The sequence below is a fragment of the Prionailurus viverrinus genome, chromosome D2 (genome assembly GCF_022837055.1).
Source record: "Prionailurus viverrinus isolate Anna chromosome D2, UM_Priviv_1.0, whole genome shotgun sequence".
In the NCBI taxonomy this organism is placed as follows: Eukaryota; Metazoa; Chordata; class Mammalia; order Carnivora; family Felidae; genus Prionailurus; species Prionailurus viverrinus.
The window spans coordinates 73,248,641-73,273,111 of record NC_062571.1 but is presented as its reverse complement, the minus strand read 5'-3'; the positions used below and the strand labels follow the sequence as shown (position 1 = coordinate 73,273,111).

Genomic DNA, 24,471 nt, shown 5'->3' with positions numbered 1-24,471 from the left:
GGAGGAGGGGCTACAGAGCCCTTTTTCAAAGAAGGGAAAGCAGATGTGGGAACGATCTACCACAATGATGATTATATAGTATTCCATTGTATAAATCAGATGGTGCAAATTGGTTTTATAAGTCAAATTTGGCATGCGTACATATGACCCACATAGTGTTTTCTTTTACAATTAGATTTAAAATCCAATTTCAAACTCCTCTTTTAGAAAAATTGGAAATCTTGCAGCCTGGCTCAGCATTATTTCATGGCAACAAATAGTTAGAGCTGAGAGTGGCTATCCCCTTGATAGTAAATGCTCTTCATTATCTACAGTCCCCATCCCTTTCTATTGTCTTATCTCTGACCCACATCCCTCATTTAACTATTATCATGATCTATCTTAGGCATTTAAGTTTTTTATATTTACCTAGATGAACAGTATTCCCTTCTGGTTAACATGTAGGATATTTCTAACTTTTCATTATTACATAAAAAGCTGAAATCAACAGTCTTGAATCTACCTTTGAATACTCAAATATCTAATTCTGAAGAGAGATTGATAAAATACATTCTACATTTTGTTAAATGTTGCCAAACTATCCCTCCGACAACGCACGGGCATGCCCCTTTCTTTGAAAACTGCCAAAGACGTTGCCTATGACGTTGTTTCCTCTTTGCTTATCTAATAGGTCGTAAACGATCATTTTTTATAGTCACAACTTGCACTGTTTAATTATTAGCAAACTTGAATATGTTTTAATATTCTCACAGGCTATTCCTATTTCTTTCAGTGGTATGAATGCATGCCAATTGCCTGTTCATTTCCTTCACCTACTTTCCTATTGGCACAATTATTTTTAAAAATTAACTAATCAGGACGCTTTATTTTAGGAATATTGACTCTGTTATAAATGTCCCGAAGTTTGACAGTGGGTTTTAGTCTTTCACTGTGGTTTTGGTTACAGAATTTATGTGTCAATATTACATTCACAGCCATTAGTCTTTTTCTTTGTGGGTCTTCCAAATTAAGTTTGAAAAATTTTTACTTATATTGTAATATTATGTATATACATGTGTCTTTTCATAGTATGTTATTTTACCCACCTGGAACTTATTTTCATGTGAGGAGTGATAACTCGAATACATATTTTTTCAAATACTACGTAGCCAGCTGTCCTGATACTGTCACTGAAAAATAATCCTTCCTCTACTTATTTGATATTCTTTACTTAACATTGCACTAAATTACCATATATATTTGGGAATATTTCTCTATTCTTTATTCTACTGGTTTCTGTATTCAGTCAAGCCCCATATTGTTTTAATTCATACAGCTTTACATTTTAATATCTAGAGTAATTTTTCCTTTTCCATTATGATAATCATTACTTTCTCTAGACTTTTACTAGATCTTTTATATCATTATCACTTTAAATAAATGTAGAACCATTTTGTCAAGGTATCCTTTTTGCTTTCTTTGTCATATTTTGCATTAGGGTTACACTTGCTTCAGAAAAAGTTGACTTATTTCTCTATGCTCTGAAATAGTTTAATTAACATTGTTATTGTTTATTTCTTGAAGGCTTAAAACAATGTTCCTATGAAACCATGTGGATCTAGCATATTTTAGGGGTTGTCTTTAAAATAGCTTTCTGAAGTTATTTTGTGATTTTTGGTCAATGTAAGCTTTCCAACTTGTGGGTCATGAGTTTCTCTATAGTTTAAAAGCACAGTACAGGCAAACAATAATCAACAAGTATATGTTACATATTAGGAAGACAATAAACTATCGGGTCCATATATGATGGGCAATATGGCTTTTTTTTTCAATCTGTTGATGTGTGAGGGGAATGAATTAGGGAAATGGGGTTCAATGACTATGAAAATGACCGTGATGGTGACAACGATACAGGGAAAATGAACTGGGCTCCTAGATGCACCCTATTTTCTCCTTTTATATTCTGTTTCTTGGTTTATGGCATCCTTACTCACCTGGTTGATCGAGTTAGCAAACATCAAGCCATCCTTTCTGCCTTTACTCATGCTCTTTCCTCTGTCTGGTAACATCTGCACTTCCTATTTGATCCACCTGACAACTTTCTCACATCTTTCTAGACCTACTTCAGCAGCTCCTCTTTGAAGGCCTGTATGATCCCTCCTCTGTATATCACCTTTGGTTACAAGTAGGTGTTCCTTCTTTTTGTCTGTGTCACTTTGTGGGCAACTCAATTAAGAGTACTTACCATACTTTACGGTAGTTACTTGTCTAAATGTCTGTCTTCTTCATAGGGCGTTAACATCTTTGAGCAGAGTCTAGCTCTTATTCACCTTCTATTTGCCTGGTATTTGGCCATGTCTAGTATGTAGTAGATGTTCACTAGGTGTCTGCTGAGTGCACAAAGCAGGGTGGCTTTCCTGGGGTGGGAGTGGGGTGGCAGAGGCAGGAGAGATTTCACTGGGCCTTTCTCAGATGGACGAATCACAGGCCAAAAGGGGGAGGAAGTGACCATTAGCTCTTTCTGGAGTGTCCCAGAGCTGCAAATAATGCATTCCCATCAGAACAGAAGGATGAGCATAGACTGTGTGTAACATGCTGCTGGGACAGTAGCGTTTTGGCAGCTGGGAATGTACTGTGCTAGAGAAGTACTGAATTACAACAAGTACCTCTGTGTGATTCAGCTGTATCCCCAGTGGACCAGTGTGGCATTGTTCCTTCAGTACACCCAACCACCTTAACCTCTGTGCCTCTTGTTTAATTTTGGGTCATGCAAATTTCTAATCATTTGTGCCAGAGTAATGAAGGTAAAAATGCTCCTTTTATTTCATTTTTTTTTTCAGAAATGATCTTTGGAGGAACCCAGAGAACATTAAGAGTATAACAGCAATTTAAAAATAAGAGGCTTCAGATGAAATTGTTTTAATTACGTAGCCCACTTTGGCATACTTCAGTTTTGATCATTATTTTGGATCTCATGCACACAGCAATTTGAGTTTTACTTAAGAAAACAAGTAAACTAGAATTACCACACACAGCTTGTGAGTGAAACCACAGTTACAACTGCGCTGTTAGGAGTTGTCTAATTGACCTAGAGGTATAGTAATTAACTACCAGGGGATAAACTAAAAGCTCATTTTGTAGGCTCCAAGTGTTTCTACACAGGCCCCACATGTTATTTCAGTCTGCCAGAAGCAAAAGTCATTATGGTTGCCTTTGTATAAACAGAAGGAGGCGGATAGTTGTGGTGGATTTTAAAAGAAATGATATTGCCACTCTCACTGTCCAGGAGTGTTATGTGGTACGCCAGAGACACCCCACGAATTTGCTGGTAACTTTAACAAAGAGGATAAATATTTCCCTTATAAGACCGCATTCTTAACCATTATAACAATGCAACCGTGGTCAATGTGCTGGTAGCTCCCTCAAAAACTAATTTTCCTTGGGGTGTTTTAGAGAGTGCCAGAACATTTATATCACAATCCCAGCATTTTGCAGAGGCCTGGTAAATTCTTTGTAATTTTAGAAAAGGGATAAATATTCCCTCGGTACTACTACCTTACGTCCACTGTACCTGTCTGTAGCCAATTTCAAATCTCTCAGATTTTTGTGGAGGTGAGACTGAAGTACAGCTTACTGGATAAACAGTGACAGGCCAGCAAGGTCCTGAACAAAGCTCGGTGTGACTTCCCAAAGAACGGCAAGATTAAGGGAAAGCAACATGATGCCAAACTTGTGTTTCAGTCATTAATTTCATGGCCTCTAAAGTAGAGAAAGCCAGCCATCATCTCAGTCCCATTTCTCCAACTACTCGGGACAGTGGGCCATCTACAACTCCTGCTGGTGCATCTTCAAACATTATGCTAATTAGCTTCATTGATTCGGTATCAATTATGTTCAAGGCACGAGGCTTTATATGTAACACAGGAGTCAGCTCGGGGCTTCCTTGCCCCCTAAAGTCTTGTTGAGAGTCCCCTCTATTCTTCTTGCCTCTTTGCTCACCCTGTGGAAGTATACAGTCTTCCCAAAGACTGTGGTTCATTCTTGAATATGAGACTATGGTGGTCTTTTGAATTTCCTTGAATTCTGGCTTCCTTGAGAAACTTTCCTCTGTCCTGTTGACCCAGGCATGGAACAAAGGTCCTTCTTTGATTAACACCAAAAAAAAATATCCACATCGAGCATTTGTGATCCAAGAGGCATCACAAATATTGGTTTTGGAGGGGGTTCCTAAGGAAGGAGTCACATTTCAAACCATGCCAGCTGCCTGTCCCATTGCTGGCTTTCCCCCTCCCACCTACCTTCCTGGTTGCTCAGCCCCTGCCTTCTAAATCTCCTGTGGGAGCAGCCAGGTCTCTGTGCTCTAAATGCAGGGCAACTCAGCTCCCTCAGGCCTGTTCCCAAAGCGCTTATGCTAATCCATCAACATGCTCAGCAGAACACTGTCTTCCAATCGGACAGGATTCACCCTTCCCAGAAGAACATTGACATATAAAGAAGAAAAACAACTTTTGCTATATAATCTACATTTAATTTTTCTACCCAATCATCTTTTAATTAGGTATCATTGTTTCAATTTTATAGAAGGGATAGTTGCTTACGGAGTTAAATATATTGCTAAAAGTTAGAGTTTACAAAGCCAAAAACCAGCTCTTTTCTTCTGCACCACACCCTTTCATGAAGTTCTTCCCACTTGTAGACTTCTTTCTCTCCACCTCACCTGGCTGCCGGATGATCCAGATAATCACAGTCACCGTGTCCTATGCCCATCTCCCCCCATCTCATGCTTATCATCTTAAAATTCATCTTCTGCCCTCACCCATATAGTGAAACTCTGAACTGCATGTTCAGCAGAGGCTCCTGAGTTGACAAATCAGTGGTCTTTCCATATTCTTCATTCTTCTATTCTTGAGGCATTAGGCGCAATTGAGCACATTCTTCTTGAAACCCTTTCTCTCTGGGTTTCCAAGACCTACATGTCCACGTATCCAACAGCAATTTTTTTCAAGCAACTGGTCTTGATTAAATGTTTCTAAAGCATTAATTTTAATAGAAACCATTTTTTGAGTGAACATTTTATCAGTATAAGGAGAATTTAATTAGATCATTTAATTATAATATAGTACAAATATAATTAGAATTACAATTACAAGCACAAGGGCATAAACTCAATCCCTCTTCTTTCCCAGTTGTACGAGTTTCCTCTAAGTACTTCCCGATCAGGAAAGATTTCTATCAGACTGCAAATCCATTGTAGAATATGCAGTGCTAGGACTTATTAATATGGGTGGCTTGAGGGGGCTTTCAGTCTTCTGTAATCTCTATCTGCTTCCTCCCCAAATAAGTAGACAGTGCAGTTTAAATGTTATACTTGCTAAGCCTGCTTTCAAAGAGTTCATAGTCTGACAAGATGGATATCATCAGCATGAAACATTGCTAGCCTAGAATCCAACTATTTTTATTATGAGGCAACAAGAAAAGCAGTATTACTTTGAATGACTCTGTATTACATAAAAGTTTTTAACAGTTTCTGTACATATTGAAATCACTGGTGGCTAAATAGGACAGAAAATGAAATGCTAGATATAAATAGTATGAGGAAAAATTAAGGAATTTTTATATCATGATTTTGGAAACTGTAAACCTCCTCTTTTTGGGTAAATGATCTTCTATATGAAGCTAAACCCTACTCCTGCAGGAGGGAATGGTCACTGGCTGTGTTTGCACTGTCAAGCAAGTTTCTTTAAAAAAAAAAGCCATAAAATTTTGCTTTAGTGAAAACTACCATTGAATGCCTTGCAACTTAAGAAATATGCTTCTGAGAGAAAAAAATGTGCCCCGATTCTAGAACACTCAGGGTAAATATAGCAGAAGAAAACAAACTAACAAAAAACTATTTGATAGGGTTTCAACAGACTCGGTAGACTTGTCCCTATTCACACTCGCATGCGTCTTATTTCCCAGGGTTTTGCTGTCAACCCATATCAGGATGGGGTTGTTTTTCCTACCCTGCCTCAATCCTTCAAGGAGTAAATGTGTGTGCCTCTGCACCACATCTTTGTAATAAGTTGATGAATTAACAATAAGGAATAATAATAAAGTCCCATTTAACTATAGCATACTGTAGACCAGGTAAAACTATCTGATCAACACAACACAGCAGTATAAGATTTACTAAGAAAAAAACAAAGTTCTACTAGCTTACCTAACAAAGTTAAATGAATCTCATTCAGATAACCTAACTGCCAAAACAAAAGAAATGGAAGCTATCATTTCTCATGATATTTGAAAGTTACTGTCTATTTTGAGGACAAAAATTCTCTACAAGGAACTAAGTGAGTTATAGTATTTGGAGGAGATGAATTTGAAAGAGAAGAAAGTGAGGGATAAATATCTAATCAATAGACCCAAGGATAGAGGAGTAACTGGTAAGAGATCCAAGTTAATTCGCTGTGAAACTTAGTCATTTGCTCCAAACATGGCACATAATTCTATGTGCCATTTAATTTGACATACTGTCCACATGAAGATTCTGCATGAAAATAATTACATGTCCCCTCATGTGTTTGCCGAACTCCACATTTCAGAAGACAGAGACAAAGCCATCAAGCCCAGTCCTAATTCTGTTCTTAGACAAAGTTCACAAGCTCAGGCAGTTTAAAGATAACAACTGGACTTCCCACCTCCCCTGGCTTCCAGGATACCACCCCTTACATTCTTTGCATCATTCCCCTTCTTCTTTTTTTTTTTAAATTAAGTTTATTTATTTATTTTGAGAGAGAGAAAGAGAGTGCGAGCAGAGGGAGGGGCAGAGAGAGAGGGAAGAGAGAGAATCCCAAGCAGGCTCTATGCTGTCACCATGTGCCCGACATGACGTGGGGGCTGACCTCACAATCACGACCTGAGCCAAAATCAAGAGTCAGACGCTTAACCAACGGAGCCACCCAGGCGCCCCGGTGAATTTTCCCTTCTATAAATGTCCTATCAATTCTCTTCCTCGCCCACCATATTTTGAATATAAAAAATGGATGCCCGTTTCACATATTGCAAGATTTCATTTACCATGAGAAGAATATGTTGAAAACACGACGAACGTATGATTGTTTTTAAATTTTTGCCCAGGGAAGGTAGAGGACATTTTCCAAAAGAAAATGCCCATCAACCCCGTGGGCTGGAGGTGCCCTCATGCCCACACATCTTGATTTGCACCTTTAAAGCCAAACAGGATTTTCTCTTGCATTTCATGAGTCCCCAGTTGGCATCAGCAGTAAAGAGTACCATCTGAGAGAAACTGACTGACCTCCAACCTGACAACGATAAATCTAGTATCCAAACTGAATAGTCTCATCAGAAACATCTTTCAACACTAATTTGACACAGAGGCAAATAGGCCATTGAGCAAATCTGTAAACCAAAGGTGTCAGATACTAAAAGGTACCATTAGGCTGATAAAAATATCCCTGCATATGAGTAGGCAGATTATGGGGCTATATTTCCTGGCACCTAAAGTTTATTGGCTCCTTCTCCAAACCTGACAGTGTCCTTCACGAACTATCAAACATATCATAACACAAGCTATGAAAGAAAATAAAAAGTGTACATTTCTTTAATCTTTTCCGGTAGCAGGTAAACGTAGCACCTTTGGAAAAAAATAACGTGAAATAACAAGAAACAGCAATTTTCAAAAAGATGACTGACGAAAAAAATCTTATTTTATAGGCACTGTGAGTCACACAAAGACCCTCGATGCACTACCATTACGGGAAATTTTAACAAAGATACCATGAAAATAGGTGATGAATGAGGGTGACAGAGAAAGATTCATACTACCAAGTGCTCAATCAGATGTCTTTGTGTTGGTGAAATAGCTTTAAAAATTAACTGTGTTCTGGCTGGTGAAAAATGGAATCCTTCAACTTCCCAACCTGGACGTAATCAGTTCCTACATTCTTCACGCTACACAGGCCGCCACTTTTCCCGTGTGCTTTCGTGGCCACAACCGACAGTGATACGGGAGCAGAAACAATGATAAAAGGGCTGACGAGGGCTTCTCTGGCTCTCCTGTGATGAATACCTTCATGATTCACTGTTCTGACTGTACATAAAGCCAAAAGCTGGCCTTACTTATGCAAACATAGATGAGTGTGCATATCAAAGAAAAAAAGGACAAGACACTTTGTGGCCGTGGTCTGTCTCATCTGGAAACCACCGCCACGCCCCCCCCCCAAATAAAACAGACACACCAGAAACATACTATCCAAAACGTACTGACCAATTATGAGAATATCACCTTGGCTTTAGAATATGTAACTCAAATACAGATACTTACGTTCTTTAGAATGTGCCTACAGTCTTGGCAAAATTCTACAAACAATCCCTCAGAATCTACTATCCAAGTTAGGTCTGGAGGTTACAATGGGCAGATTAATTCCACTACTTATAGGTACTCCTTCTCAGGGTGGATAAATATTCAGCTATTTCCCAAACTCTGCAGTATGACATCCTGGTTGAGTAGGTTTTGGAGTCAGACACGTCAGGGGCACCTGAGTGGCTCTGTCAGTTAAGCGTCTGACTTCAGCTCAGGTCATGATCTCATGGTTTGTGGGTTCAAGCCCTGTGTTGGGCTCTGTCCTGACAGCTCAGAGCCTGGAACCTGTTTTGGATTCTGTGTCTCCCTCTTTCTATCTGCCCCTCCCCCAATGACTCTCTCTCTCTCTCTCTCTCTCTCTCTCACAAAAATAAATAAAAATTAAAAAAAATTTTAGAGCCAGACACATCTGAGCTCACCTCTAGAGGCAGTTAATTGTGAGCTATGTGGTCTAGAACAAGACACATCAGTTCAGAGATAAGAATGGCTCCACTGCAGAATTGCTGAAAGAATTACTGTGTGACAGTGTATATAAAGCACCTTGTGCACTCTCTAGCACATAAATATCATCCTGAAAAGTTTCATTTATATCATCACAGCAGAGGAAGCCACAGTATTTCATAAAAAACTGACTTTTTGCGGGGGGAGAGGGACTCAGGTTGTTGTGCAGGTTAGCTAGCACGGCCCAAATGCGTGTCAGTCCTGGAAACAAAGAGCGATGGGTTATGAAAGAAACGTCTGCTAATTTTGTTCCATATCTGCCATTCTGCTTCTCTCTGGTTTTATCTATGCCTCCATTTTTATCTTCTGAAATCTGTACTTATTCATTAAATCAACCATTTGTATTCATTTGTATTAATTGCCAAACGTGTGAGATATCAAACTCATCCCTGTTCTGTAAAGGTGGCTAGGACTTAGATCCTGTCCTCTTTGGGGAGTTTATGGCTTGGTAGAGATGACTAGTTTTCATTCACATCTGGTTCTACATATCTTCCTGGCATGTGGGAAGGTTCTACTCCATTGTCCCATCCATTTAGGAGGGGTCACATTACTAGTTCTAATAGAAGTGACATGACATTTCTGGGCTATGACACCCTTGTAAGCCATATGCTAGGAAAATAGCATAATAAGATGAAGGAAACCTAATCCTCGGGTTACTGGATAGAGAACTGCTTCAGTCAGTTCATTGGATGGGATGTGAGTGAAATTTTATCTGTTATTTATTTTTTGAGTGACTAGTGGTTACTTACACCAATTAGTACACACAGAGAAAAAATGCAGAGTAATTACTGTAGAAGGTAATAAATATCGTATCAGAGCATTTGAAGAGCACTTCAGCTGTGAAGACCACACATAGGAGATGCCATTTTAGTCCAATCTGAAAAACAGGTGTCACTTAGCTATCTGACAACAGGGAAGAAAGGAATTTGACAGAGCAGAACTACTCACGAACCAAGGTGGAGAGGTAAGAACCTATAGGGCTTACTGATTCTCCACCGGGCCATGAGCTAGGCTACAAAGCATGAGAGAACATGCGTGGTTGCTGTCCTAGTGGAGCTGGTGGCCTCATGAGGGAGTCAGACATTCATCAAAGAATTTCAAAAAAATGAATGTTGAGTTACAGCTGTGACAAACAGGCAGACAAATAAGGTGTGATGAGATCACAGAATTAGAGGAGCAGATTGAAATAGAGGCCAGAGAAGGTTCCCTGAGGAAGAAGTGATTGAGCTAAGACCTAAGGGAGAACAGGAGTTCACTACATGAATTATGTTGGTGGCAAGAGAGCAAGGTGTGAGGGGACAGGCATCTCAGGGAACCTGGCCTGGGACAAGCGTGGGGAGGCAGGCAGGGGCAGATCTCACGTGACCACATTGTGGATTTTCACCTTTGTCATGAGAGCAATGGAAAGTCATTGAGATATCTTAAACAAGATGATGATGAAATCCAGCCAGTATGGGTATCCAAAGGATACTCTTCTCCACAAACTATTATGGAAAATAAATTGTAAGAGTCAAATCAGGGAAATCAGTTAGGAGGATATTGGGAAATGTTCAGGTAACAGACAAGGGGCACTTGAGCAAGGACGGTGGCAGTGGGGACAGAGGATGGACAGAAGAGGGGGGATGTGAGAGATGGAGAACTTGGTGATAAATTAGATAAGGGGATAACATAGAGGAAGGTTTCTCATTTGCATGATATAGCGGCTGGTGATGCCATTCGTTAAAGTAAGGTAAGGTAGATAAAGAACTAGATTTGGTGAAAAAAGTTATGAGTTCTATCTTGAATAGGTTGAGTTTGAGGTGTCGTGGGGACAGCCAAGAGGAAATGGCAGAGAAACAGCTCGATCTCTGGGCCTGGTTTGTAGAATAGCGCGTCTCAAATCTGGATATGCCCACAGTAACCTGGGGATGTGGTTATAATGCAGATTCTTACTCAGTAGGAGGGGGGTCCATGATTCTGCATTTTTAACACGTTCACAAGTGATGCCAATGCCACTGATCTACAGATCACACTTTAAGTAGCAAAAGTTGAGGACAAATCTAGTTGGAGCTAAAACTTATGAGAAACTACAATGAAAGCCTTGGGTGTGGGTGGGAGGGCTTAAAGTCCAGAGTGGTGGGAGATCAGGGTCCAGAAATGAGCCTTAAGTGACACTAACTTTTAATGGCTGGATAGAGGTGTATAAGCCTGCAAAGAAGGCAAGTGGGATAGACAGAAAGATAGAGGAAAACCAGAAAATTATACAAGGGAGGTCAAAGTAGGAGAGTATTTTAGGCAAGAGGGAACAAGACTGTTTTGGCATAGGATGGGGCCAGAAGGTAGGCTGGAGTGGACATGAGGAGAAGGTAGGGAGATGGGGTCAGGGCGCACAGTAAATTCTTCAGAGAAGCTCGATGTGAAGAGGATAAGAGATGAAGCGGCTGTGGGTGGCAAATGGGGGGTCCTGAGCTTTTTGTTTTGAATGCCGTATCCTTAAGCAAATTCCCTGTTCTGGAGCTTCCGCTGAATCCCTACTTCATTGCGAGTCCTTCCCTGATTCCCTGCAGACTCAGGCCCTCCTGTCACAGCACACCGTGCATGTACCCGTCACATAATAACCCTGCTCCATAGCAGCGGTTCTCAAAGTATGGTCCGCAGACCCCTAGGGTCCTTGAGGCTCTTTGGGGGGCAGGGCAGGGTCACAAGGTGAAAACACTTTTCACAATATTAAGACATTCTTTGCCAAAATAACACTAAGATATCGTTTGCCTTTTTTGGTCGGGTAACGGTACGAAAGGTATGTTGGGTACACCTGCTGGAGTTTCAGCATGAATCGAGGCAGGGCCACCAAAATGCAATAGCGGCCAGGTGTTCTCCATTTGTGACACACTCCCAGCAAAAACTAATACCGGTTTGGCATGAAAATGTTTTAATCCATTAAATCTTGACGGTTGTGTACATGTCTTTTAAATATTCCGTGAGACGAAATGCGGAGCACGCGTAAGGCACTCTGTCCCGTACCACAACGTGACAGGCGTCTCAGGGAAAACACTTCCAAGACTGTTAGAATTGCCAGCTGAACTAGCTGCACTTTCTCTTACGGGAAGCCATTTTTTTCTCTTACACGAAGGACTGACAAATTATGGTTGTTCAGACTCGGGTATATGGCAGACATTTTCTCAGAAATGAACAAAGTAAGGCCGTCACCTCAAGGAAAACAATGGACAGTATGGGTGGCCAGTGATAAAAATATAAGCTTCAAAGTGAAAATAAGAATTATGGCATTTAAAAATGTCTCCATTTTCTAATAGAGCACATAGCAATACTATAACCCATAAAAACAAAAGCTCACTGGGTCCCTAATCATTTCCAGAAGTGAAAACAAATGTTCGAGAACAGCCGTCCTATGTCATCACCTTCCTTTTAGTGGGCAGGCTCCTGCAGGGCAGAGACGAGTCCTTCCCATCTTTGAAGGCCCAGTGGCAAAGTGTGATGCCTGCACAGAGTGAACACTCAATAAGTCTTTGCAGACTCAAATGAGTGGACTACTGCAGAAAATATTCAAAATGAAGGTGAAACTAACGGGAGAAAAAGTAACTTGAATCTGTACTCAAATTTGACAGAAACCTCAAAAGCCTGAGCATGTTTACAAATTTGACGGTAATTTTATGTCCAGGAAATTTCCCGAAGGAAGTAATTTATTCTAAGGCTACGCATAGAGATGTAGCTATGAGAACAGTACAACCCATACTGAGAAAATATATGGATCCGCTTTAAAAGAAAAGTTCTTGGGGCGCCTGGGTGGCTCAGTCGGTTAAGCGGCCGACTTAGGCTCAGGTCATGATCCCGCGGTCCGTGAGTTTGAGCCCCGCGTCGGGCTCTGTGCTGACAGCTCAGAGCCTGGAGCCTGTTTCAGATTCTGTGTGCCTCCCTCTCTCTGCCCCTCCCCCGTTCATGCTCTGTCTCTCTCTGTCTCAAAAAATAAATAAACGTTAAAAAAAAAGTTTAAAAAAAAAAGTTCTTACAGAACCCCCATGTTAAATTATTTTTACCATGTAACTTAAACGTGTGAAAATATGAATTACACAGGAACTCTTTATGCTTACAGCTCTTAAGCTATACCACTCAAACAGATTTAAAACAAATCTGCGCGTTAAATACAATACATACAAACAAATAAATTTCAAACCAACAGCATTAATTTAAGGTGCCTGATATTTATTTGAACCTGGATTACTGCTTGCTGTGCAAATATGGTATCAACTTTTGGATTTCCTTTTTTAGTTTGATGTATCTATGCTACTGCCACGTGATGACATTCCTGCCACCACTTTCCTCTGTTTGAGCTTCATTTGTTTGGCACAGTATGAAGTCTTTTGGTTTCTCATGGTGGGTCATTTGTGCACGAAGTTGACCTCCACCAGTTCTTATCTGTCCACCATGGCTCCAGTACACTGTGAATACAGAGGCAGACTCAGGCACTGAGATTGTCCCAGGTAATTATTTAGAATAGGTGGTCTAGAATATGCTCGTGGAAACACAATGTTTAAAAATCCTTTTAGAGAACGCTTACACAGGGAAGAGTAAAATAATGATGATTACTGATGAAAAAGTGGAAATAACCCAAATGTCCATTAAAAACGATTAAGTAATTTAGGGTCCATCAATATTACAGAATATTATGGGATCATGGTCAATATGATGAGAAATAATATTTCATTAGAATAGTCATAATACACAGCTTAAAAAAAAGCAGGTTATGGAGCGCCTGGGTGGCTCAGCTGGTTAAGCGCCTGACTTTGACTCAGGTCATGATCTCATGGTTCGTGAGCTTGAGCTCCGCGTCGGGCTCTGTGCTGACAGCTCAGAGCCTGGAGCCTGCTTTGGATTCTGTGTCTCCCTCTCTCTCTGCCCCTCCCCCACTCGTGCTCTCTCTCTCTTTCTGAAAAGTAAACATTGAAAAAAAGCAGCTTACAATATTTTATATTATTTATATTTTATATCTGGAGGGACAGGGAGGGAGGGAGAAGGAAAGATTCCTCTAGAAAAGAGCCTGGAAGAACAGAAAGTTAATATTAATATGGTATTGTAAGTGATTTCTATTTTCTTCTGTGTATTTTTTCAATGTTCCAAAAACTTGCTACAGTGAATGTGTATTAGCATTTAAAATCAGATACAAAGTGTTACTCTTCAAAAAGAATTCTTATACAAAGCACTTGACACAAAACTACTGGACTTAATAGCTTAGAGACAGGTCATATTTAGTAAGATAACTTGTGAGTACTTGTTATTTGATGTGAACCTAGAAAAAAAACCAAACAAACAAAAAAACAAGACAGTGAGAATTGATTGGTGCAATTCATCCCTAGTGGTGAAGTGAACTGCAGAGGACGTCTTCCTGAGAGTGGGGCAGTATTATCACTGTCCCACCTCCAAGGAGCTAACAATATTATTATTAATTCTTGTCATACTATACGATCTCTGTGAGAACAATGGAATTTAAAATGAGACGTGATTCTTTGAGTCTGTTTATTATTATTATTTTTTTTGGAGAAGGCACAAATTTTACATAAGTACTCTCTACTTACACAGTCACTGTTCATCATTTAATTATATAGTTAATGCCATGGATTACAATAGTGAGTGCGCAAAGATGTAATTATAGGATAAGTACCTGGTAATTTCTATTCTCTAAAGTGAAGACTGAATGCTAATTAGCTTTAAGCATATTACAGTAGGTGTAATTATCAGGTAATCTTTGGGAATGTGTACCTTTTGGATCAGCACTTATTAAGAAAATCCCATGTAGTTACTGAGGAATGTCATAAAAAGCTGCAGACCTTTGTGCACTGATAAAAAAGAATAATTAGAGATGCCGATTCCACTGTCACCTTATTGGTATTCCTATATCCCCGCTGCTCCCTTGTATTTCTGTCTGTCTAAATGCTCAATTATTCAATATTCCCAGCTACCTGGGAAACCTGGAAAAGCTGAACATGCGATGCACATCTAAGTACAAAAGGCCCGAAGAAGCCAAGTCCAGCAAATAGAGCCCCTCTTCGGCAGTTTTTGCATTTAAATATGAAATCCCAACCAAGTGTCCAGGTGGCGAAAATTTTTGCTTCAGCAGCTGCCGCACCGACTCAGGAATTCAAAAGCAGAAGCCCAACAGATGAACGATTCCCCGTAATATTATCTCTGCAACATGCAATTTGTTCTCAATGATAATTAGATATTTAGAGAGAGCCATAATCAGGAAGAAGCGGCTTAATGCTTTTTGTGGTGGCGGCTGTTTGCAGAGACTCTCCCGACAGCCGGGGGATCCACTGTGGGAGCGACGTGATTCTGTCATTGGAGAGTGCTGGCTCTACAGAGAGACGGCCGACGCGTTCTGTGCTGTGAAATAAAACCATCCTAAATTCGAACCTTTCTAGAGTTAATTGGTGTGTGTCATAGCTCCCATCCTTGAAAATAGGCCAGGATTCTGTTTGTAAGTGCTTCATAGCACGGATTATCAAAAGAAATATTGGGCTTGATATAAAAAGCAATGAGGTAAAATACAGTTTCAAACGTGTTTTGGAAGGATGACGGCTAACACAGCCAGGTAAAGGTAAGGTCCAGATGGAAAGTGCTATTTCCTTTTGCTTGTTTATGACGGCTGGTTCCCTTTCGCCTCGGCTCTAGAATTGCCGCTATCAGAGCTCATATCTCAGTGCGCATTGTTTTTCCTGGTATTTTATTTACAGAATCAACTACCAGGTTCCTTTCTACGAACAGAGTGGACACCAAGCTACTGGAAAATGTCCTTCCTGACACTGACCTCAAATGCCCCACCGCAGGCTGAGTGAAGGGAACAAGAAGATTGTTCTGTACATCTGAAGGGTGCAAGCTATTTCCCAACAGGGCAGAGACCCTTGCCCCAGCGGGATCGTTCATCTCCAGAGTCATAGTTCTCTCTATACCCAAATCCCAGAAGACTCTTTCCTGCTCTCTCCTCTCCAGCGGTAACTACTAAACTGACTATCACCACTGATGAGTTGTCATTAAAAAAGCAACTTGATGTAAATGCAATCACGTAATACATACTCTGTTCTGGCTGGCTTCTTTCGCTTGACCTTACCTAAGGGAGATTCTTCTGCAGTGCAGCGTGTAGAGATAGTTTCTCTGTTGTGTACTAGTCCTGTGTGGGAATAGACGACACGCTCCTGTTGGTGGCTGTTTGGGCTGTGCTCAGCATTTAGCTACTACAATTACGCTGCTATGAGCATTCATGTTCATGCCCTTTGGTATTCATTTATACCCATTTCTGTTGGGTTTATATCTAAAGATATAATGGGCCTGCTGACTCCTAACAGTTGTAACTCACTCGTACGCATGAGAGCTTTGTTTTTCTAGAAGAGAGTTTTGTTAAGGAGTGGGTCTGAGACTGAGAAGTGAGAAAGGAAACGGCACCTCTTTTTCCTCTAGGGCTTGTGGGCTGGATGTGAGTCCGTGTGCAGGAGGGGTAAAGGGTGCCTGCACATTTCAATGGATGTGAAGAGAGGCGTCCAGGAACCAGACGGTGCATGACCACCACCGGCACAAAGTGAGCTCAGGTCTTTTGCCTCAGTAGGAGTTTGGGATTATCAAGAGGTTGCAGCCTTGGACAGCTTCGGGCATCTGCTCCCCTGGTAGGCCATGACATTGGAAGGCATTTAAAGACTTCATGGGCAAGGGACAGGAACAAGGGACAGCTGGAGTCAGAGGGTTCAAACAACACCGAAGTCACATGGTAACTGTGGTTCATTCATTTGGGGACTTCCAGAAATAACTAGCAGCCCACTGGGGGGCGGGAAACATTAATGGCTCTCTATCTGGCAAGGGTTGAAGTATTTGTAGACATCTGGTTAATTGTAAAACCAGCCGACACTCAAAGGGCTTAGTGCTATTAGCGGCAAAGACCCAACAGCCAGTGGGGGGATAGATGCCATTCCATCCCCCACTCTGCTTCTCACTTCAGTGCAGACCCCTCTCTCCCCAAAACTCTCTCTCTCTCCCCCTCTGTGACAAAACCAGCAAGCAGTTTTTTTTTTTTTTTTAAATGTACTCTTTTTTCAACGTTTATTTATTTTTGGGACAGAGAGAGACAGAGCATGAACGGGGGAGGGGCAGAGAGAGAGGGAGACACAGAATCGGAAACAGGCTCCAGGCTCCGAGCCATCAGCCCAGAGCCTGACGCGGGGCTCGAACTCACGGACCAAAGATCGTGACCTGGCTGAAGTCGGACGCTTAACCGACTGCGCCACCCAGGCGCCCCACCAGCAAGCAGTTTTAACCCTGCCTAGAAGGACTCTGGAAGGCTTCACAGAGGAGACGACAGTGATGCATGGCCCTGAGGAGTGATAGGATTTTTCCAGGTGACAAAATGCCTTATCGGCTGAAGGCACATCAGGGTGAAGGTATACGACACCTGCTGGGAACCCAGAAAGTTGAAGCGGGAGTCAGAGCCTGAGCGGTGTTTTTCAGACCACTTATTTAGTTTGTAAACACTGCCCCAGTCTGAATGGGGAGAACCTGAGGGCTAGCTTTATCCCCAGGCTGGCCTCACCTCCAGCTTGTCTGGGCACCCTGCCAGCACTACAGTGTATGTGCGTATTTGCTGAGCTCTGTTTTTATTCAAGACCTTTGGTGGCTCACATTTCCCACCTCCTAAATCCCTTCCCCAGAGACAACACCTGCTTGTGAATGCTAGGTGCTGAGCCTGTATCATCCCCCAGTTTCTGTTTGTGCCCAGGACCTTGGATGTGCGGGTCTCAATCCAATGGGGTTGGGGATGGGACCTGAGAGCTAGAAAACGAGTCTGGGAAGAAACCGAGGGCTGCTAGGAGGAGAGGTTTGAATTCTACCTCATCAGAAATGGCTAGCCCTCAAAGACCTGTAAGTGAGAGGACAGGCTGCATGTGTCTGAGGATGTCACATCTAGCCCCGGTGTGGCAGAGGGACGAGTGAGGCAGGGGGGCCGTGTGGAGGCCTGGAGAAGCTGCTGAGTTGTAGCCCAAGGCCAGGGCAAGGTGATGGGATTTACAGCAGACACACCTGGGGAGCTAGCACTCAGCTGAGGCCAAAATATTTCAGCTGTGTGATCATCAGTTTCCACATGTATACAACAGACGCAACGGATGAGAACGTTAGCCTGGAGTGAGTCAAAGAGTTATCCAGTACTTGGCTTTGACGGGAGTTGAGAATGACTCGGATACTTGGGTTAGGCAAACAGAGAGAACACAAGAAAGAAAGATTTGGGAGAGAAAGCTACTGAGTTAAGTGCTGGCCTCAGTGCATCTGAGTCCTGGGCATCGGCACCCAGGCAGAGACCATGCAATCTTCAGAGCACTGCGAATGTCTGTGCCCGCTGTCCACGGACAAGGATGCCTGGGGAGAGACACCTGGGTGGCTCAGTAGGTTAAGTGTCCAACTTTGGCTCAGGTCATGATCTCACGGTCTGTGAGTTCAAGTCCCACGTCAAGCTCCGTGCTGACAGCTCAGAGCCTGGAGCCTGCTTCGGATTCTGTGTCTCCCTCTCTGTCTGCCCCTCCCCTGCTCCCTCTGTCTGTTTCTCTCTCTAAAATAAATAAAAGTTAGAAAAAAAACTAATTAAAAAGAACCCTTGGGGAAGTGTGAGCTGAGACACAGCTCATGCTCCGAGGGCCAAGCCCTGAACTCTGGGGTGGATATGCATTTGCCGAGAGGCAGTATCGGAGCCTGTGGTGGCCCTGGCAAAACGATACTCCCGTCCACAGGTGAGAAGTGAGCAGGGTAGGCTGCGGGCAGTGCTCAGACATGGGACAGCCCAAGCCTCGCACCAGCCAGGCATCACGCGCAAAACTCAGGAAGCCCTTGGTAGAGGGAGCCCCTGAAGCTCCTGAAAAGAAGGACAGGCCCTGAGGACACAAGTCCCAGGCAGCCCCACAAACACACGGGTAGGGAGCCCCCGCATCTCTGATTAATAGTCGAGGGGCATCAGGTGATTCAGATACTCAGAGAATATCTGAGTGGGAAGGGGCCTCATAACTACCCATCCAAAACTTGTTCTTTTTGTTTCCCTCCAGGGGGAAAAAAACCCAACAACACCCTCATCTTGTGATTAAGTGCTTGCTGGTCTCTTCTAAGGCAGGCCTTTCACTACTGTGCATAATAAATACTTGGGAGCACAAAGGGCGTCACTACACTCAAGTGCACAAGATAGTTAGGATGAAAATTCAGTACCACTCAGGCTGGTGACAGGGACACAGCTGGCCTCTAGGCATTTTACCACATTAATCACAAGCTTCTGGGTCCTTCCAGGTCCGCGCCCATTTTAATTATCACTGGTCTTCTCTAGTCAGAGCCTGAGGTTCCTCACTTTTCTCCTTAGACCACCCGTTCCCAGCCTGTGTCTCAGATCCCTGGGTCCTTCCAAAAGAGGGCTTTCTAGGGGGCGCCTGGGTGGCGCAGTCGGTTAAGCGTCCGACTTCAGCCAGGTCAAGATCTCGCGGTCTGGGAGTTCGAGCCCCGCGTCGGGCTCTAGGCTGATGGCTCAGAGCCTGGAGCCTGTTTCCGATTCTGTGTCTCCCTCTCTCTCTGCCCCTCCCCCGTTCATGCTCTGCCTCTCTCTCTCCCAAAAATAAATAAACGTTGAAAAAAAAAATTCAAAAGAGGGTTTTCTAGTGTGAGCTACAGATGTACCTCCTGGGCTGGTAGTGGCAGCCAGCCTAGGTAAAGCACTCTACTTGAGGGCTGGAGCAAGATGATGATCCTGAAATAATTTTGGCTCCTGGTCCAGCATATAAACTGCTTCCTGTCCGAGGCAGTCGGGCAATTATTTGCAGATACTTGTTAGCGTCGCCTCTGGTGTTGCCTTTTACCATCTGGTGAATTTTGATTTCTAGCTTCTGAAGTTTTCTGGCTCCTGAATTCAGTTTTTATTGCTCCATTGTGACCTCAGGCTTCTCCACACTATTCTTTCGACCATTTCCTATCTGTCACCCACAGCCTCTTCTTGGCTCCCCAACTTACACGTGCCCATGAGGGTGTGCAATCTCAGTTTCAGTCTGAAAATGTTCTCCTTGCAGCCCCTTGAACCACAGTTGGGCCAGAATTTCTAGTATTCCTCTCAAAAAAAACAAACAAAAAAAGCCTCATGGTGATTATTTTTTATTTAAAATTTATCTACTATCTATTTCCAGAAACAGATTTAAAGTCGCTAAATAAGGGCGCCTGGGTGGCTCAGTTGGTTAAGCATCCAACTTATGGCTCAGGTCATGATCTCACAGCTCATGAGTTCGAGCCCCGCATCGGGCTCTGTGCTGACAGCTCAGAGCCTGGAGCCTGCTTCGGATTCTATGTCTCCCTCTCTCTCTCTGTCCTTCCCCCACTTGTTCGTTCTCTCTCTCTCTCAAAAATAAATAAACATTAAGAAAAATAAAAAAATAAAGTGGCTAAGTAACTATTATTTTATTCTTAGTTCTGGTCATCACAGTTAGGGTCTTCTGCAGTTACCCATTTTCTATTCCTTTCAAAGTCCCTAATTTCTTTCCTCTCAATTCTCTCTGCCCTATTATGTAACCTCACTGAGTTCACACCCGCTTTTTTGCTGAAAGAAATCTGCCCTCTGCCTACACCTCCCGCAGAAGGCCCTCCTTGCATCGTGGCTTCGCAGTGCGGTGCTAAGAGCACTGACTTGGTAGCTAGTCTGGGTTCCCGACGCTGTGTGAGCTTGGATAAGGTACTTTACCTTGGCTTCCCTATCTATACAATTTCAGCAGTGAGTGTGGGGCTTATCCCGTGGGGCTGCTGTAATGTTGAAGTGAGTATGTGAACACATGTCTATGAGCCTTTTTAATGATATCTGGCACAGAATAAGTAACATATATGTGACAGCTGTTATAGTTTTTCTCTTCCTTCTATTATTTTTATGCCTAAAACTCCACATTTTCATGTTCTCTCATCCCTACCACTGGAATCTTCCAATCGTTCCATCAAGCGATTAATATCTGAGGAGTTAGAAGAGAAATTTTTCTACATGTGCAGGTCATGTTGTTGCACCAAGCAGCTACCTGTACTACTCATGTATACACAATACAGGGGCACCAGTATTAAACGGAATGGGTATTAACACAACACATACATTATGCATCGGGGAGCAGAGAATCTAGAAACTGGAGAGCCATAATATAATGTCAAATGGGACCTTCTTACTCTCTGTATAAATGAAGCACATCTTGGACAGTAAAAAAGAAAAGAAAATGGCGTGTAAGGTATAAGTTCCCTGCCCCAGATTAATCTGTCCGAACTGGAGACACACTGATCTAATTATCTGATACTCTGCAAGTTTAGACCCCTTTGGCAGGTTCAAAGCATTTGGCTAACGTGAGAGAGAGAGAGAGAGAGAGAGAGAGAGTATTTCTTATAGTTCTCTATTTCCTGGGAGAAGAGTTTTTAGTGGCACTTTCTCCTGCCTAAACCATGGCAATAAATAAGTTGTGTTTCTCATTGCAAAGATTGAACCGTGGAACATCTGGTTGGTGGGAATGATGGTTTGTGCCTGTGGTGCGTGGCCAGTGCGTTGAGGCCGGCCAGCACCATCTGAAGTAGATTTAGCGGGGACGGTGTTCTGCAGAGCAGACCCTGCCTGTTTTTCTGGACATCTGACCGCAAGTTAAACGATTTTCAGGCTAGGCCGGCAGAGCCCTAAAGAGGTTTGCCAAGAGAGCGGTGAGGAGGAAGGGAAGGGCGGGTTTCTCGCCCTGTTCCATTTCTACCAGACCAGCTCCACTTCTATCTGGTAGGATTCCTCCAAAGATCTCTCTTGGAGAAAGGATACTGTGGCACCATTTGAATCCTATCTTTCAGAGTAGCTGTAAGTATCCGAAATATGGGAATGGGTGTCGATTTTCCTGGCTGCACACCTAGGACCTAGCACAGTACTTAGGATTTTGCCTATATTTAGTAAATACGTTCAAGTAAATAAACAAAATGGTAAAATCTACTTGCCCAGGAAAAATCAGTGCTAAGTCCCCAAGAGGTTGAATGAATAGCACTTTTGCAGATAATGCTGTAATTGGTTGAAATATTTAAGGTTACCCGTGTAAAATTTTTTTTTTACTATTTATATTTGGTAGGATTTAAATATTATCAAACAATGCTTTTATTCCTAAAGTCCAAATAAAATAACTTCATCCGGGTATTACTGTAAGGGAACAATTCGAACACCAGTGCACTTTACTGCCTTGTCACTAACCTAAACCTGACAAAACTGTTTGTACAAATAGGGACTATTTGGATTGGTCCACCCTGTACTCTCAAATTCTGAAGGAAGAGCTGAGGGGGTGGGGCTTCCGTAACCTCCCCACAGACATTGTTGATTTGAGAAAGTGCACAGTCTTCCCACCGTGATTTCCAGAACAGTTTCTAGGGTCTGACCAGACTGAGGGACGTCTAGGTCTGTACAGGCAGCTTCTTTTCCAGCCATGTGTATTGGCTACAGATCTTTTTTTCAGGCTACATTCTGAAAAGAAGTGATCTCTTTATTCACATTAATAGCAAATAAAATGACTACCATTCTGCCTAAAGTGAAGTATAATGCAAGTACCATTCTAGCTTCAATCAGATAGATGCCTTCTTCTCAATTTTGTTCTCATGCTTCTAAGAAAGCCGGAAAAATATTCTATGGTAATAGCAGCTCAGAGCAGCTCTATTACGGTATACCAGTTACTCATTTTAGTTTGCAATTGCTTATAAAGCACAAAAGTTGTATGGTTCTTGGCGTGGATCCATAAGGCGGAAAATTTACAGTGCTGTGCTTCTAATTGTCTACTACTCCTTTTAAAGGGAATATCATTCTAGATAAATTGTTTAGCTGAAATGCTAGGAATGTTTTAAACAGAAAAAAATGTTTCCTTTCCCGGAACTGTCAGAACAGTTCTCTAATTAAAACATGGTAGGCTTATAGCTAAGAGAATATTCAGAGAGCAAGAGGTTAGAATTCAGTTTACTGATCACTTAAAAACACAAATTACAAAAAAAGTGCTTTAAAACTATTTTTTAATGTATACTATCTTTTCAATTAGTTAACTATGCTTATCACTGTCAAATCTCCATAATGATACAGCAATCATTCATTCATACAATCTTAATAGAACACAGACTGAATTGTATCTTTAAATGAGTGAATTTACATACTAATCCCTTGACCCTTCCCCAGTCTGGAGATTTCATTTCTAAGAGCCTCAAAAATATGAAGCATGATTACAAATCAAGAAAAAAGTAGGAAAGAAGAAGATGGCAGAGTAGGAGGATCATAAACTCAACCTCATCCCACGAATACAAGACTCACGTCAACCTGAAGACCGGCAGAATAAACTCCACAACTACATGTACAGAAGAAGCCACATGGAAGAGGGTAGGAAGGGCGGGAATGCAGGTGGCAAGCAAAGGGACTTGTGGGACTGTTTGTGGGAGGGACAGACAGTGGGGCACAGAGAGGGGAGAGAAACAGACCCCTACATCCATAAGCCCACACGGGGAGGCTCAATCCTCATAACATTTGGCTTTGAAAACCAGAGGGCCTAATTTGGTGAGTTCGTACAACCAGTGGTATTCAAAACCTGGAATTAAAAAAAAATCAGCAGGGTTGGCTCTGAGGGAGCTGGGAGGGCAAGAGGAATTTGAGTCCCAGCCCTCAAGGAGACAGCACAATAAACAGCCCCCAAAGATACAGCACAGAAGCAGCTGTGTGAAAGGAGCCTGGGGCATAAGGGAGGGATGATTATTTACCAAAGGGACAGAAATTGCTAGGGAACTCCTCTGGAAACAAAGGAACTGGCAGGCACCATTTCTGTCCCCTGTGCTGCCGTGTAAACACATAACCGGCGGCAGGAACTTGCGACCTAACTTGCTTGCTGGCACTGCTGCCCTGCTCCCTGTGCTATGCTTCCACGAGTCCATCCAGACAGACGGCCTGCCTCAGGCCAGGTGCCCCTCCCACCGAGGACTGGGGCACACAAAGCCTGCTAGCCCTGCTTCCTGTGGCACCATGCCCTGTGCTGTGCTTCAGCAGATCCACTCTCGCTAACACTCTCTTGGCTGGAGCCCACACAGGGCAGCCTGGCAGTGAGCAAACAGCCCCTGTAGTGGCCAGCACCACCCCAAAGTGACTCCTGCACCAGAAACAGGGAAAGATAATGACACACACCAGCCAGTCACAGGCCCCAGTGGGCTGGAGGAGATGAGTGTTCTGACTGCAGGCCCTGCCCACCAAGGAAAGCTTCTCAGGGGACACACAAGGAAAGTGCCCTGAAGTTTGGTGCTACTGCATCTCTGGAAAATGCCTGAAGCCCAAGGCATCTCCAGACTGGCCCAATAATACCACAGGGACCATACACTGCTCACAAAAGGCAAAGAGAGCCATTGCAGATAACTGGACTGAAGGAAAAGGTGGCTCAGCCACAACAGCAGGGTGCACACAACATACAAAGGAGACATCCCTGAAGCACCAAGTTCTGATGAACAGGAGACACTGTACAGTAGGGCACTACAGGACCTCTTCTTCGTAAGGCCATTACTTCCTTTTTTAAAAAATTTTTTAAATGTTTATTTGTTTTTGACAGAGAAAGAGACAGAACATGAGCAGG

At 42.7% G+C, this 24,471-nt stretch overlaps 1 protein-coding gene across 1 annotated transcript in view; it reads right to left on the bottom strand.

The window, feature by feature from the left end:
- The window catches only part of ATRNL1 (attractin like 1), a 778,070-nt gene that overhangs the window by 52,845 nt on the left and 700,754 nt on the right, over positions 1–24,471 (bottom strand). The window lies entirely within an intron of this gene.